The 14591-nt window shown below is 46.6% G+C and overlaps 1 long non-coding RNA gene and 1 pseudogene across 1 annotated transcript in view; one reads left to right on the top strand and one right to left on the bottom strand.

Moving 5' to 3' along the window:
• LOC149453569 (uncharacterized) overlaps positions 1–14591 on the top strand; it is a 198814-nt gene that overhangs the window by 15902 nt on the left and 168321 nt on the right. The window lies entirely within an intron of this gene.
• LOC149453575 (ras GTPase-activating-like protein IQGAP2) lies at positions 12533–14274 on the bottom strand (annotated as a pseudogene).

Below are 14591 nucleotides of genomic sequence, written 5' to 3'. Positions count from 1 at the left end.
AGTCAATGTGCTCTTTGGCAAATTGTAACCTCTTCAGCACATGTCTTTTTTCCAACAGTGGGACTTTGCGGGGGCTTCTTGCAGATAGCTTGGCTTCACATAGGCGTCTTCTAATTGTAGCAGTCCTCACAGGGAACTTTACACCTTCTTTCATCTTCCTGGAGCTGATTGTTGGCTGAGTCCGTGCCATTTTGGCTATTCTTCTATCCATTCGAATGGTAGTTTTTCGCTTTCTTCCACGTCTTTCAGGATTTGGTTGCCATTTTAAAGCATTTGCGATCATTTTAGCTGAGCAGCCTATCATTTTCTGCACTTCTTTATATGTTTTCCCCTCTCCAATCAACCTTTTAATGAAGGTACGCTGTTCTTCTGAACAATGTCTGGAACGACCCATTTTCCTCAGAATTTCAGAGAGAAATGCACTGTAACCAGCATGTACAACATTTGCTGCCTTCCTTCCTTAAATAAGGGCAATAATTGCCACCTGTTTTTCATAGAATGAATGACCTCACTAATAGAACTCCACACTGCTATTATTTTGAACATGCCCCTTTCAATTAGTGATTCAATGACACAGAATCAGCGGCATGCATGTCATGACTGTTGGGTCTGTTGGATTTCTATTACTCTACTACACCTACTAGTACATTATTTTTGGCAATGACCAAGTCCTTCATACTAAAAGGGTGCCTAGAACTTTTGCTGAGCCGAAAAAGCTGACATTCGTCAACAGCACCAACCAAAGCATTGGGAGGTAGGACATTTTTTGCATCTAGCGTTGAACATCAGGGCAAGCCTGGTCCTGCCTGACAGCGAATGGGATAAACCAGATATTACACATTCATGTCCCATGCTGCAGAATGGTAAGCAGCAACAGTCTGGTGTGAAGATGGGGATATGGGACTTCCCCAAGAAGGACCCCATTAAATCCTTAACGCTCATGCAAAATCAGGGTCGGTTGGTCCTAGACTTCAGAGTCTGAACATGGGAGTGAAAAGTTTGGAGCATTTCTAGGGGAAGGAAAAACTTTGCACAGGACAAGGATTAGAATCAGGCTCAGATATTCAGAGCAATGAAAGGATCCAGCTCTGAGTTCTATTTCTAGAATTTGAGGATCATCCCGGATCTCAATAGGATCTGCACAGTCTGATGGATGTTGACTGACCTGTTGGCATTTTGCACAGTAGAGTAGCAGATGGCTAAAGAGGGATCACTTTGATGCATTTGGCCAGCTTGAATATGTATTGCAATATATGGAAAGCAAGAATCCTTGTTTACTAGTAATAAGTAAGTGTGCATTGAGAAGACCCTTGATACAGTAGACAGGTCCAAGGCATGGCAATACTTAGAAAAAAAGGCTACAAGGCCTGGAAAGTCCCCCACATGAAAGTTACAATGACAAACCTGGCAGACTCCATGGATGATATATATATATATATATATATTTTTTTTTTTTTTTTTTTTTTTTGAGTGGGTACCTATTGGGAAAGTGCAACACTACTTGTGCATGGACAGTGGGAAGCCAGCTGTAAAGCACCAGAAAGTCAGCGCCGGCTTCCCACATCCAAGATGGCCATGCCGCAGAACCCTAAGACCGGCAAAGAACTGGCCTTGGTGAGGACAGCGCTGGATCCCTGTTATGTTTATTAAAAGTCAGCAGCTACAGTATTTTTTTTTTTTTTAGGGCAAAGTTCCTTTTAAGGATAATAGCGAAAAACTGAGGCATGCTAAGAGCTGGAGGAGTTATTCTGCGCCATCCTTACTGCTTTCTTGTTTTAGCATCCCATCTCCTGAAGGTGGCAGCATAACAGGGTTAAAACTATAGATCCTGTGTCATGTACTATACTGTACAAATGAGAATTGTGTTTGTTGTACAAATAAATTCTGGAATCACCATGGTAAGACTAAAATGCCAATTAAAATAATAAATCTGGACTTACCTGTCTCACAGGTAAATATCTTCAGATAACATGTTGGGGAATACTGTAAATCTGCCCATGAAGCGGCACACTTGTAAGATGTAGTCCAGCAAAAGTGACATGCAGAAAAAAAGAATTGCTGATAAATGTAATTCTTTATGGTTGCATGGGGTCCCTCCAAAATCTATACCAAATCCTTATCTAGCCATTCAGCTTGACTGGTCAGGAAATAGAGAAGCAGGAAGCATGCACCCCCCTACTTCCTGAACCATGCCAGGCCACGCCACGTGCCCTCAACTTGGTAAGGGTATCTTGCCTGCTTCATAGGGACAAGGGCCTCATCACCACATCCCTAGCCTGGTGGATGTGGGGGGGGGGGGGGGGAGTCTTTAGGGAGTGGACTTATCAAAACCTGGTGCAGCGCTCAACCTAAATGTTACCTACTAATAAATGAATACAATAATCATTCTTTTTAGGTGACATCCCAAAACGCACTTTATAACGCATTGATACACCATAAATAGTCACTCCAAAACGCACTTTTTAGCGTATCATATATCTTTTTGTGACATTAGGTTGGGGCCATATACAACAATAAGATTAAATAGTAATTAGCAGTTTTTTCTCTTTTCTTCTGTAAAATGTATAGTTTTTTATCCTATGTAGTATTTATGGCATTAGTTTTTATAGATATCAACAAAAATGATTTTAAATAGGTATAGATCGCCATATTAAATAGTCATCACTTCCTTATATATTTTTAGTACATTCCATATATGCATTTATATTACGTTGTTCAACTTTTGATTGCTGTTAATAAAGGTTTAGAACTGCATTAGTGCAGATATACATGCCCTGTTTTAACTTATATTTTTAGATTTAATAAAAGTGTAGGTTTCAGATATTAATAGTCCCCCGATTTGTATAGCTATTGGAGGTTCCTGAGAGGTAGGAGCATCTCATAGATTATCTTCTATACAGGACCCCAATAAAATGGCCACCGTAGGGTTACCTACAGTTTAAAAGTGTTATTTCACATGCTCCGGTTTAATATATATTGATCAGTTACATAAATAAAAGCGTAGAAATATAAGTATCATCAATAATATTACATTTTCCCTGGTAATGGCTGCAGGAGATTTCCTGAGAGGTAGGAGCAAAAGGCAGGTCCGCCTCTGAACTGTGATTGACATCCAGTTTCCCTATATAAAGCCGCATGTCACCAATGACGTTACCCTGAGGAAGTCTCGTGATAACGGGACATAACGCGTAGGAACGTGGTGACGTATTTTTGGCGTGGATGCCATCTTGCTACACCTAAAAACCCATGCAAGTACACCCATAGCATGTGGTTTTACAGCTTGTTCTATTTTAATGCAAATTGAGTGGGCAATTGGCTATATATGTTCTTAAAAGTATATTAAACTGATTTCCACTATGGAAGATGTCTTCTATCTCTACCTTCTTAATCTTAATGTGAGTTGGCTGTATCTCATTTAAACATCTCTGGAGGTGACCCTGCTGCTTATTACGCATAGCAGTGAAGGGGATATCAAGCGTTTTGGCCCGTTTGGGTCGCTTCAAGGAGGTGAGGGGGCAATTCAGCCGCTTATGGATTATTTCCCATTGGTTCTTATGCACATCCACTTCACGCAACTTTGAATTTTTTAATATATTTTATATACTTTTTTTGTATATTCTTTTTTATTTTTCTTTTGGACTTATTGCATAATATTATTTAAATTTAAGTGGTGTTGATGTTTTTCATAACATTATTTTTATATGTTCATATAATTTTGGTATATTTTTTTTCTCTTGATGTTATAACACAGCACTTGTCACTTTTGTGGAATTTGATCCCTCATTTAGGGATTCACTTATTGTCACTTGGTTCTTTTCCTTATTGGGCATTATTGAGCCATTGTGATCACTATTTTGTGAGCTATTGGTCCCAATTTCAGGGATTCTTTGTATACTATTTGTTTTTTATTCACATCAGTACAGTCCCATTTGGACTTTTTGTTTTCACTGTTTTTTGTTATGGTACCATGTTTAGTCACTTCTTTGTTTTCACTTTAGCTCCCTGAGTGGATCAGTTCACTTCACGATAAGGGACTATTATTCAGTGTACACTAATAGTCACATAAAAATAATGATTATTGTATTTATTTATTAGTAGGTAACATTTAGGTTAAGCGCTGCACCAATATATATATATATATATATTTGTCTACTCTAGTATCCATTTGATATATGGATGGGTGCTAGCAGCCCTCCCAATTCGGTAGCATTGTTCATCTAGTAGCGCAGGAGGCTCATACTGTAGTTATCAGAACCTGGAATTCCTCTTAGGCCCCTTTCACACTTGGTGGAACCCATCAGCGCATCTGCTCTCTCAGCGAGGGGATCTGTCCGCTGATCCCCGCTGAGGAAGCAGGTGACAGATCCATGTCCGCTCCGCTTATGCAGAGCAGACATGAACACAGCCTGCTGTCCTCTATGGGCTGTTGGATGTAAACGGACCACCTGTCCATTTCCACCCGTCATCTGATCCAATCCGTCAGACAGATGGGGAATGGATCCCCATCCGTCTCTTTTTAGTGGGTAGGATCGAACCGGATGCAGGAGGGTGTAAACGGACACATGTCCGCTTACACCCACCGCTCAATAAAGAGCAATGGATCGTCCGATCGGATCCACTTGAAATACAGACAACCAGGCCTGATTAGTCTGCTCATGTGAAAGGCGCCATAAGGATAAGCAGGTCCCCAGATATCTTGTCTGGTTACTCATTCCCACCGAAAATACACTGTAAATAAACACACCAACACTGTTGACAATGTATGAAAAGAAAAAAAGTCCCACAGTGTTAATTCATCACCATCATCCAGCGATGTAATCACAATGAACAACACCCTACTACCCTCTGATAGAAGCACAACTATTCACTCTGCCATTAAAAAACATGCCCCACAGTGTAAATCCATCATCAATTACACTGTCCAGCGATTTAATTTAAATCTAGTGTCAGTCACAATGAGCAATGCCCGGCCGACTCGCCAACACAAACACGACATCGCACACCGATGGTCAATGAATATGTCCCACGGTGTAAATCCAGCATCAGTTACGTTGTCCAGCGAAGTAGATCCAATATCAATCGCAATGAACGACGACTCGCCAATATAAACGTGACGACCTGCGCCAACAATCCCCTCCTACTGGGATGTCCAGACCAGTCAGTGATATTGGCTGAAGTCATTCACCAAATATTTTGCTGGCCAGCTTGTTTATAATTTGAAAAAAAGAAAAACCGCAGGCAGTGGGGGCCACACAGTGTCAATGGTTTTAAAGGCTAAATTCACCTTTAGTAGCATGTTACATTTTACACCCTAAACATGGGTGTAACACGTAACATGCACCCAGGGGCGGACTGAACATTTGGAAACTTGGGCACTGCCCGAGGGCCCGGGGTCAGTAGGGGGCCCCATGAGATGCCCCTGGTACCTTTTTCATAGGCTTTTTTGAATTTGGGCAAGGACACAGGGTCCCCATGATCCCTTATTGCCCGGGGTCCCCATGAGTTGTCAGTCCACCCCTGCATGCACCTATTGACCCTGTACCAGAGCCCCTTTCTCTGTGACAGCAGCTGTGGGTTCTTCTCTGTGTACCTGCTGCCAAATTTTTTAAATGGTGTGGCTGTGCAGTGGGCATAGATATGTGAATTAATGATCCACAAAGGCAGTTCGACTTGTGGTTTCAAAAGACTGCGAGCATGCTGATCAGTTCGCTCATAGTCCATTCACACTGCCTACAGCTCTGCAACTGAACGCCCGTACGTTGGTATAAGCCAGTGTTTCTCATCTCCAGTCCTCATGGACCCCCAACAGGTCATGTTTTCAGGATTTCCATTATTTTGCACAGGTGATTTGATCAGTTTCACTGCCTTAGTAATTACCACAGCTGTTTCATCTGAGGGAAATCCTGAAAACATGACCTGTTGGGGGTCCATGAGGACTGGAGTTGAGAAACACTGGTATAAGCACAGAGGGTGTGGCTAGCGGTGACGTCACCACGCACTCCGACGCACGTGTCCGGATCACGTGATCGTACTACCACCATTTTGAGTGCATGCAGGCTGGTGAGACACTGGATACAGGGCTCTGTGCCCTGATGTATCAAATGCTTTTTTCTTACTTATTGTGAGTGTGATTTTAAGGGTTTTTTTTTACAATAAATTTGTTGGATAATATTACACTGGCGAGTTCTTTCTTTACCCACATGTGCTAATTTGGATATGAGAGGATCTTCCTTTGGAGTTTGGTGGAATACCGGATATATATTGATATGCTGATTGATTACCAACACATGAGGATCTTCTTTTGGAGTATGTTTGGTGAATATATACTAATATGCTGGTTAATTACTAGCACATGGTGAGTGTGCATTTTGATGGGGTGTTCTGAGCACTGAATATCACATTTGATGAAGGAGGATCTCAGTACTTCATTGATTGAGGATCATTGATATATGGACTTTTTTGAATGGACTATATTGAGATCCCTTATTTATGTTATTGCACTATTAATTTGCACATATTTGGTGGTGGTTATATATATTTGTGCAAATTAATTTATTGATTCAATTTAGGATTGCGCTATTATTTGTGGTTATTTTGTTTATCACAACTTATTATTATTTACAGTTTTTTATTAATAGCAGCACCTATTAATTATATCCACTCTCTGTTATATTGGCGCAATAATGTTGGTATAGGAGGAGTGTCATACTCATAGAGACATTTCTTTGGTGCCTAACCTTATAGTAAGCACAGACCTGCAGGTATTGTGTGCAGGAGCCTGAGGCTGCATTCACACTTCAGTGTTTTGTAGCTTAACCTGTTTTGTAGACGCCGAGCGCCCGCACATTTGCGTTCTATTAAAAAAGAACATATGTGCTGAGAGCGCGTGCCCTGCGAGCTCCCAGCACACATGTCCAGTACTCAGGGAAAGGTCCCGGTCTCCTCTTTCAATTGGGACCTTTCCCGATCATGTGACGGGAGGCACCGGCGCAAAGGGGTTAAAGCTCGAAGCTCCAAACTTAAAAAATCGATTGTTCACTATGGTGCCTGTTTGCTCGATCAACTGTGAACAGGCACCATAGAGAGCAATTGATTTTTTAAGTTTGAGCTTTTTTGGGGATTCAAGCTACAAAACAGTCAAGTCTGAATGCAGCCTAATATTGCACCCGTGATTCAGTGACTGCAGGCTCCAGAAGCTTAGTTTTTAATTGTGGAGGTAGCTATCTACCTAGAAACTAATGACGGGGGATCCATTTTGGTAGTGATACTATTACTAAGTAAATGACGTCTGGCTGCAGCAGGCTGATGTTTGGGTCATTGAGCTGGGCAAATGTGGCCATTCAGTTTGGAGAACTTGAACCAGCTAGTGTTTGGGTCTAACTCAACATGGATCCAAACCTCAAGCTCATTCCTACTCCATACTAGGGATAAGCTTTGAGTTTGGGTCGACAGAGAATTGCACTTGAACTCTAGTTGTTCAAGGTTTGCTACATAGAAAAGCTAAATGGCCAGATTTCGCCTGTTTGCCTACCCGATCCTCCAGCAGCTGCTGTAGCCAAAATTTGCATCAGTTAGTGGTGGTACCACCTAGCAACCAATCACCTGTTGCTTAATTCGAAAGGTTAACTAAGGAACTCTGACCTCCATCCAGCACTATGCTGCCTCCCACTCTCCGCTCTGTAGTGGACAAGAGAGTGGCTGAGGCTGGGGAGAAGCAGAGCCGTGTTCACAAGCCAGCTGTCGGTAGATTACAATCGTCAGCTTGCCGAACCCTGTCCTAAGACGATCGGATGCTCCCTGGATCGACAACCTATGGTGTTATTTCTTATTTCTGTAGCCAAACTTTGTATCAGTTGGTGGTGGTATCACTACTGCCACTAAATGAGTGACTTCCCCTCCCGCTGGCTTGTTTCATGTAGTAAACAATCCAGCGGGTATCTCCGAGTGAAGTCATTGACCAAATATGGTCAATGACATTAGGTAGCATGGCTTGTTAAAGCGGAATTAAAGTCCCACTGTGACCCACCATGAAGGCAGGTTTCTCTAAATAAACACAGTGAGTGATCGGTACCGGCAGGGTACAGGAGTCAGCATGGCGGAAGACAGTGAGAGTTGAGGACTGTGTCCCTGTTGGCAGAGCCCTTAAAGCGGAGTTCCAGACATTTTTGTGATTATTAAAAGTCAGCAGCCTACAAAAACTGCAGCTGCTGACTTTTAATAAACACACCCTTACCTGTCCCAGAGTCCAGCCATGTTCTCACACACGCAGTCCCTTCTCTCCTTCTGTCCTCCATGGCGCCAGCATCTCAACTGTGGGCACCAAACTATGACAGCTTCACAGCCTGGTGCCCACTGCGCATGCGCAAGTCACATACTAATTGCTCTGGCAGTCTTCTGGGATCTGTGAAAGTTGCCAGGAGACTAAGAGGGAGGAGGGGGCCGAACTTCCGGCTCACTTCCCTGTGGCAAACTGAGCCGGAAGTGGGAGCGGGTACCTGTCACAAACAGGTATCCGCTCCTCCCTCCCCTCCAAATGGTGCCAAATATGGCAGTGGAGGGGGAAGGAGGAGGCAAATAAGTGAAGCTTCCACTTTTGAGTGGAACTCCACTTTAAGAGATCTCCTCTTCCCCACACAGCACATATGTCAGGAATTGACTAGCCAATAGTGGTGGGACTCACCTGCCTTGTGGGCTGCAGTACCAGGGCTGGCCAGCGGGTGCTCTCAACAACCAGAGGCTCACTTCGGCAATTAGCCATCACCTGGGGTTGATTGCAGGTGGTGTATTTAAGTGATGGCCAGACCTGCAGTCTGTGCCTTGTTGTACTGTTTGCTTGGCCCTGGTTTCCTGATCCTGTTTCTGCCTGTCCTGACGCTGCCTGAACTCTGCCCGTACTGACCTCGGCTAGTCCTGACCACTCTCCCGCCTGCTCCTGGTACTCCGTTTGCCCATTTGCTATGACCCGGCCTGCCTGACTATTGTATCGTATGTTTGTTATCTGTTGGAGGTTTGGTTCAGTTTGTTTGCACTGTGTTATGTTTAGTTTTGCACTGCGTTTTGTATTGTTAGTCTCAATAAATTATATTATTTACTATATCTGAAACCTGCGTTTCCCTGTGTCAGTCCACACACTTCTGGTCACACCCGCATCCCTGACATTACAACAAGGCCATCCTGACCAGAAGTGGCTGCACAGGGAAGCCATCTTGGCTTGTTGCTGGGAAGGATGGATCTTGATGAGGTTGTGTATTTATCTCTGCTAGTGTTTGATGACAGAGAATATGCTTATCAGACTCTGAAGGAGTATACCCGGGATCAACTGCTAGAGTGTATAAGGATCGCTCATTGTCTAGTTGATCAGGGCACAGAGTTTTCTGAGGTGCAGCCATTGATCCAGGTTTGTGTTGAGTTGGCTCGGTCCTGTACCCCTGAAAGCAGGAATGACTTTTTTCCCCCATTTAGTGTGGATCAAGTGGAATCACTGGTATGGTTGTTGGAGGATGATCCAGATTGTTTCCATGAGCACTATGCAGCTTGTCCATCACATGTGCTCATGGATTGCATAAACGCAGTGCAGTCTTTGATCAGACAGGCTATGTGTAAGCTGAGTTTTGTTCAACCAGTACTGCAGACATGGACAGATTTGTTACACCTAGCCTCAGTCGGCTTGCAATATCATTCCTCAGTCCGGTGTCCAGCCCGAAGTGCCTGAGTCCGGTGTCCAGCCCGAAGTGCCTGAGTCCGGTGTCCAGCCCGAAGTGCCTGAGTCCGGTGTCCAGCCCGAAGTGCCTGAGTCCGGTGTCCAGCCCGAAGTGCCTCAGTCCGGTGTCCAGCCCGAAGTGCCTCAGTCCGGTGTCCAGCCCGAAGTGCCTCAGTCCGGTGTCCAGCCCGAAGTGCCTCAGTCCGGTGTCCAGCCCGAAGTGCCTCAGTCCGGTGTCCAGCCCGAAGTGCCTCAGTCCGGTGTCCAGCCCGAAGTGCCTCAGTCCGGTGTCCAGCCCGAAGTGCCTCAGTCCGGTGTCCAGCCCGAAGTGCCTCAGTCCGGTGTCCAGCCCGAAGTGCCTCAGTCCGGTGTCCAGCCCGAAGTGCCTCAGTCCGGTGTCCAGCCCGAAGTGCCTCAGTCCGGTGTCCAGCCCGAAGTGCCTCAGTCCGGTGTCCAGCCCGAAGTGCCTCAGTCCGGTGTCCAGCCCGAAGTGCCTCAGTCCGGTGTCCAGCCCGAAGTGCCTCAGTCCGGTGTCCAGCCCGAAGTGCCTCAGTCCGGTGTCCAGCCCGAAGTGCCTCAGTCCGGTGTCCAGCCCGAAGTGCCTCAGTCCGGTGTCCAGCCCGAAGTGCCTCAGTCCGGTGTCCAGCCCGAAGTGCCTCAGTCCGGTGTCCAGCCCGAAGTGCCTCAGTCCGGTGTCCAGCCCGAAGTGCCTCAGTCCGGTGTCCAGCCCGAAGTGCCTCAGTCCGGTGTCCAGCCCGAAGTGCCTCAGTCCGGTGTCCAGCCCGAAGTGCCTCAGTCCGGTGTCCAGCCCGAAGTGCCTCAGTCCGGTGTCCAGCCCGAAGTGCCTCAGTCCGGTGTCCAGCCCGAAGTGCCTCAGTCCGGTGTCCAGCCCGAAGTGCCTCAGTCCGGTGTCCAGCCCGAAGTGCCTCAGTCCGGTGTCCAGCCCGAAGTGCCTCAGTCCGGTGTCCAGCCCGAAGTGCCTCAGTCCGGTGTCCAGCCCGAAGTGCCTCAGTCCGGTGTCCAGCCCGAAGTGCCTCAGTCCGGTGTCCAGCCCGAAGTGCCTCAGTCCGGTGTCCAGCCCGAAGTGCCTCAGTCCGGTGTCCAGCCCGAAGTGCCTCAGTCCGGTGTCCAGCCCGAAGTGCCTCAGTCCGGTGTCCAGCCCGAAGTGCCTCAGTCCGGTGTCCAGCCCGAAGTGCCTCAGTCCGGTGTCCAGCCCGAAGTGCCTCAGTCCGGTGTCCAGCCCGAAGTGCCTCAGTCCGGTGTCCAGCCCGAAGTGCCTCAGTCCGGTGTCCAGCCCGAAGTGCCTCAGTCCGGTGTCCAGCCCGAAGTGCCTCAGTCCGGTGTCCAGCCCGAAGTGCCTCAGTCCGGTGTCCAGCCCGAAGTGCCTCAGTCCGGTGTCCAGCCCGAAGTGCCTCAGTCCGGTGTCCAGCCCGAAGTGCCTCAGTCCGGTGTCCAGCCCGAAGTGCCTCAGTCCGGTGTCCAGCCCGAAGTGCCTCAGTCCGGTGTCCAGCCCGAAGTGCCTCAGTCCGGTGTCCAGCCCGAAGAGCCTCAGTCCGGTGTCCAGCCCGAAGAGCCTCAGTCCGGTGTCCAGCCCGAAGAGCCTCAGTCCGGTGTCCAGCCCGAAGTGCCTCAGTCCGGTGTCCAGCCCGAAGAGCCTCAGTCCGGTGTCCAGCCCGAAGTGCCTCAGTCCGGTGTCCAGCCCGAAGTGCCTCAGTCCGGTGTCCAGCCCGAAGTGCCTCAGTCCGGTGTCCAGCCCGAAGTGCCTCAGTCCGGTGTCCAGCCCGAAGTGCCTCAGTCCGGTGTCCAGCCCGAAGTGCCTCAGTCCGGTGTCCAGCCCGAAGTGCCTCAGTCCGGTGTCCAGCTCGAAGTGCCTCAGTCCGGTGTCCAGCCCGAAGTGCCTCAGTCCGGTGTCCAGCCCGAAGTGCCTCAGTCCGGTGTCCAGCCCGAAGAGCCTCAGTCCGGTGTCCAGCCCGAAGAGCCTCAGTCCGGTGTCCAGCCCGAAGAGCCTCAGTCCGGTGTCCAGCCCGAAGAGCCTCAGTCCGGTGTCCAGCCCGAAGTGCCTCAGTCCGGTGTCCAGCCCGAAGTGCCTCAGTCCGGTGTCCAGCCCGAAGTGCCTCAGTCCGGTGTCCAGCCCGAAGAGCCTCAGTCCGGTGTCCAGCCCGAAGTGCCTCAGTCCGGTGTCCAGCCCGAAGTGCCTCAGTCCGGTGTCCAGCCCGAGATCTCCCCCCTCTCTTCTCTTCCCTCTCTCTCCCCCCTCAATATCTCTCTCTCCTCTCTCTCTTCCCTCTCTCTCTCCCCTCTCTTTCTCTCTCTCCCCCTCTCTCTCTCTAGGCCCGCCTAGCAACCAATCACCTGCTGGTTAATTCGAAAGGTTACTGAGGGAGCTCCGCCCTCCATCCATCACTATGCTCGCTCTCCGCTCTGCAGTGAACATGAGAGCAGCAGCGGCTGGGGGAAGCAGGGCAGAGATAACGATCTATCTGTCGCCTGCCCGCAGTCGAGTGGTAGATTGCAATCAGCGTCTTGCTGAACCCGCCCTAGGGCCATCGAATGCTCCCTGAATCAACAACCTATGGTGTTATTTCTTGATACAGTGCGTTATGTGTTGTTCTGACATAAAGCTTGCTGTACACTAAAAACAACAACATGCTGACATCAACCCGATAGCAGAATAACTCCATGATTGGTGTTCTGCTGTAATGGAGGTTTAGGATGTCAGCAATGGGAAGGAGAACAAACTTTTTGCCGATGCTGACTTTAATTTGGTGGTCATCTTCAAATTCTATTGTCAGCAGTTTTCTCTCCAGCTCTTTGGTCTCCTTACATGTTGTGTCAACAATGACACCTTTGTAGTGCAGTTTTTCTGCAGTATATTTGACCTTTTTGATGCTAGTGGGTGACTTAGGGCTGAACAATTTATGAAGCCAGGTCCTCTTCTTCCTAGTTTGCTTATTCTCCTTTTCTTTCCTCTCTTCCTTCAGCCCCAAAATCTTAATGTCATCTTGCTTCTCCGTCTCCTTCTGCATCTTTTTGTTCATGTCAATATTGGATGACATTTGGCCCACTAGGTTTTCTAGGCAACTGTTCCAGAACCTTTGATATTGGTTTACCTTGTCCTGGTAATATTTGAAGCTGACGTTAAGGGCATCCACTGCTTGGCTGAGCTTCGTTATTTCAGCTTGTTGCTGCAGCTGAAATTCATTTTCCTTTGTGACATCCATGTCAGTATTGTTCAGGATATCTTGGGAGTCCATTGCTTTTGAAAGCCCAGCATCCTGTAAAGCCTTTGGGTTTGTCAAATTTTTCTCTTTTTGTGGAATATATTTGCTGCCTAAGGAGAGGCAGACTTTAGTTGCTGTCAAGTCTCCACCTCTGTTAGCAGCAGCTGCATTCTCATAAAAAAGAAGATCTTTAACCTTAGGAACTGGTCCAAGATCCTTGAAAATTTGATAAAGACTGTCTTGTTGGTTTGGGATGACCACTTTTTCATATTTTGAAAGCAGCTTATGTGTGCTTACAATGTCCATTGCATGAAGCTCTATCACTGGATTCTTTAGGGAAATCATGTCAGAATATTCATTGAAGCCAAATTCTTCCTCTGGTTCTGGAACATTAAAAACCTCCTCAAACATGCTCCTGAAACGTGGATGGTTTTTGATTATATAGTCATTCTTGATTGAAGCTCCAGCATTTTCCTTGGGGAAATGGCTATTAATTAAGGTGTGGCCGACAAGCACAGCCACGATCAAGAAGTTCTCTTTTTGCCCTGATTCTGTTGACATTTTAAATTTCAGTATTCCAAAGTCATCTGGAGCTGCTATAGCTGGCTGGAAATACTGGTACATGAAAAGGCTAAGAGTCTCAAAGACTTCATCTGCACTTGCCTGGGGGAACTTTTTATGCAGGGCTTGTCTTAGGACTCTTGTCACATACCTTATTCCATAAGGTATACTGTGCACATCTGAGAATATTGCATTTAAGACTAGGTCTGCCATGTTAGTAGTGAGAGAAGGTATTTCCAATAATCTGTGATGTAAGTGAAATATCCCATCTATCACTTCAGTGAGCTTGTTGTGGAGGACATTACATTTTGCAGCCTGCCTGTAAAAGCTGAAGGCAGTCTCAATGCCCATTAATTTTCCTTCCACTATATCCTTGATATGAGTACATTTTTTCTCGACCTCATACTGAATAGCATTTCCCAAAAACTTGACAAAATGATATTCCTCTCTTGGAGTTGAGGCATGATTGTAGAGTCCGGGAAGAAGCCTTTCTTCAAGAATGGTATACTCATGTACTGACATCTGACATATGAGCTTGGACAGGTACTTTGGTTGGGTCTGTAGATGATAGAAGAGGTGCTGATAGGGTTCCAACCTCTGTGTCTTCCTGCTCAGTTCAAGCATGCGTTGTCTGTCAATGGACATCGCATCTTCAATGTCCATTCTGTTGTCCAGCTTTAGTTTTGGAAATCGGGACACAAGGCTTTCTAGTGTCCGTTTCCCATTCACAAGAATTGATATTTTCTTGTCCAAGGTATTCAACTCCTCTTTTAGTGTTTGGATGGCATTCATTTTAGTGGAAACTTCACCTTCTAGGTAATTTATCAATACCTCTTGGGGAGAAAGGATATCCAAGGAGGAGTCCAAGGAATGGGAATCCTTTAGACTGGAACTAACTGATAATCTTTTGCTTCGGAGCAACTTCTTGGAAAGCTTTCCAGCGTGGTTGCTCCCAACAATTGAGCGTATTTCTACAAGGGATGACATAACCTCATTCTCCATAGTTGTAAAACCTGTAAAATAAAAGAAAATGGTTTTAATTGTGTTCTAACCTTTCCTCACTTTGTCTAAAACTAAGAAAACAAAATTGTGAATATATACTGTATACT

Source organism: Staurois parvus, unplaced genomic scaffold (genome assembly GCF_062004578.1).
Source record: "Staurois parvus isolate SC_StPar_1 unplaced genomic scaffold, SC_StPar_1.0 ptg000448l, whole genome shotgun sequence".
NCBI classification, from domain to species: Eukaryota; Metazoa; Chordata; class Amphibia; order Anura; family Ranidae; genus Staurois; species Staurois parvus.
This window is presented reverse-complemented; position numbering and strand designations above follow the sequence as displayed.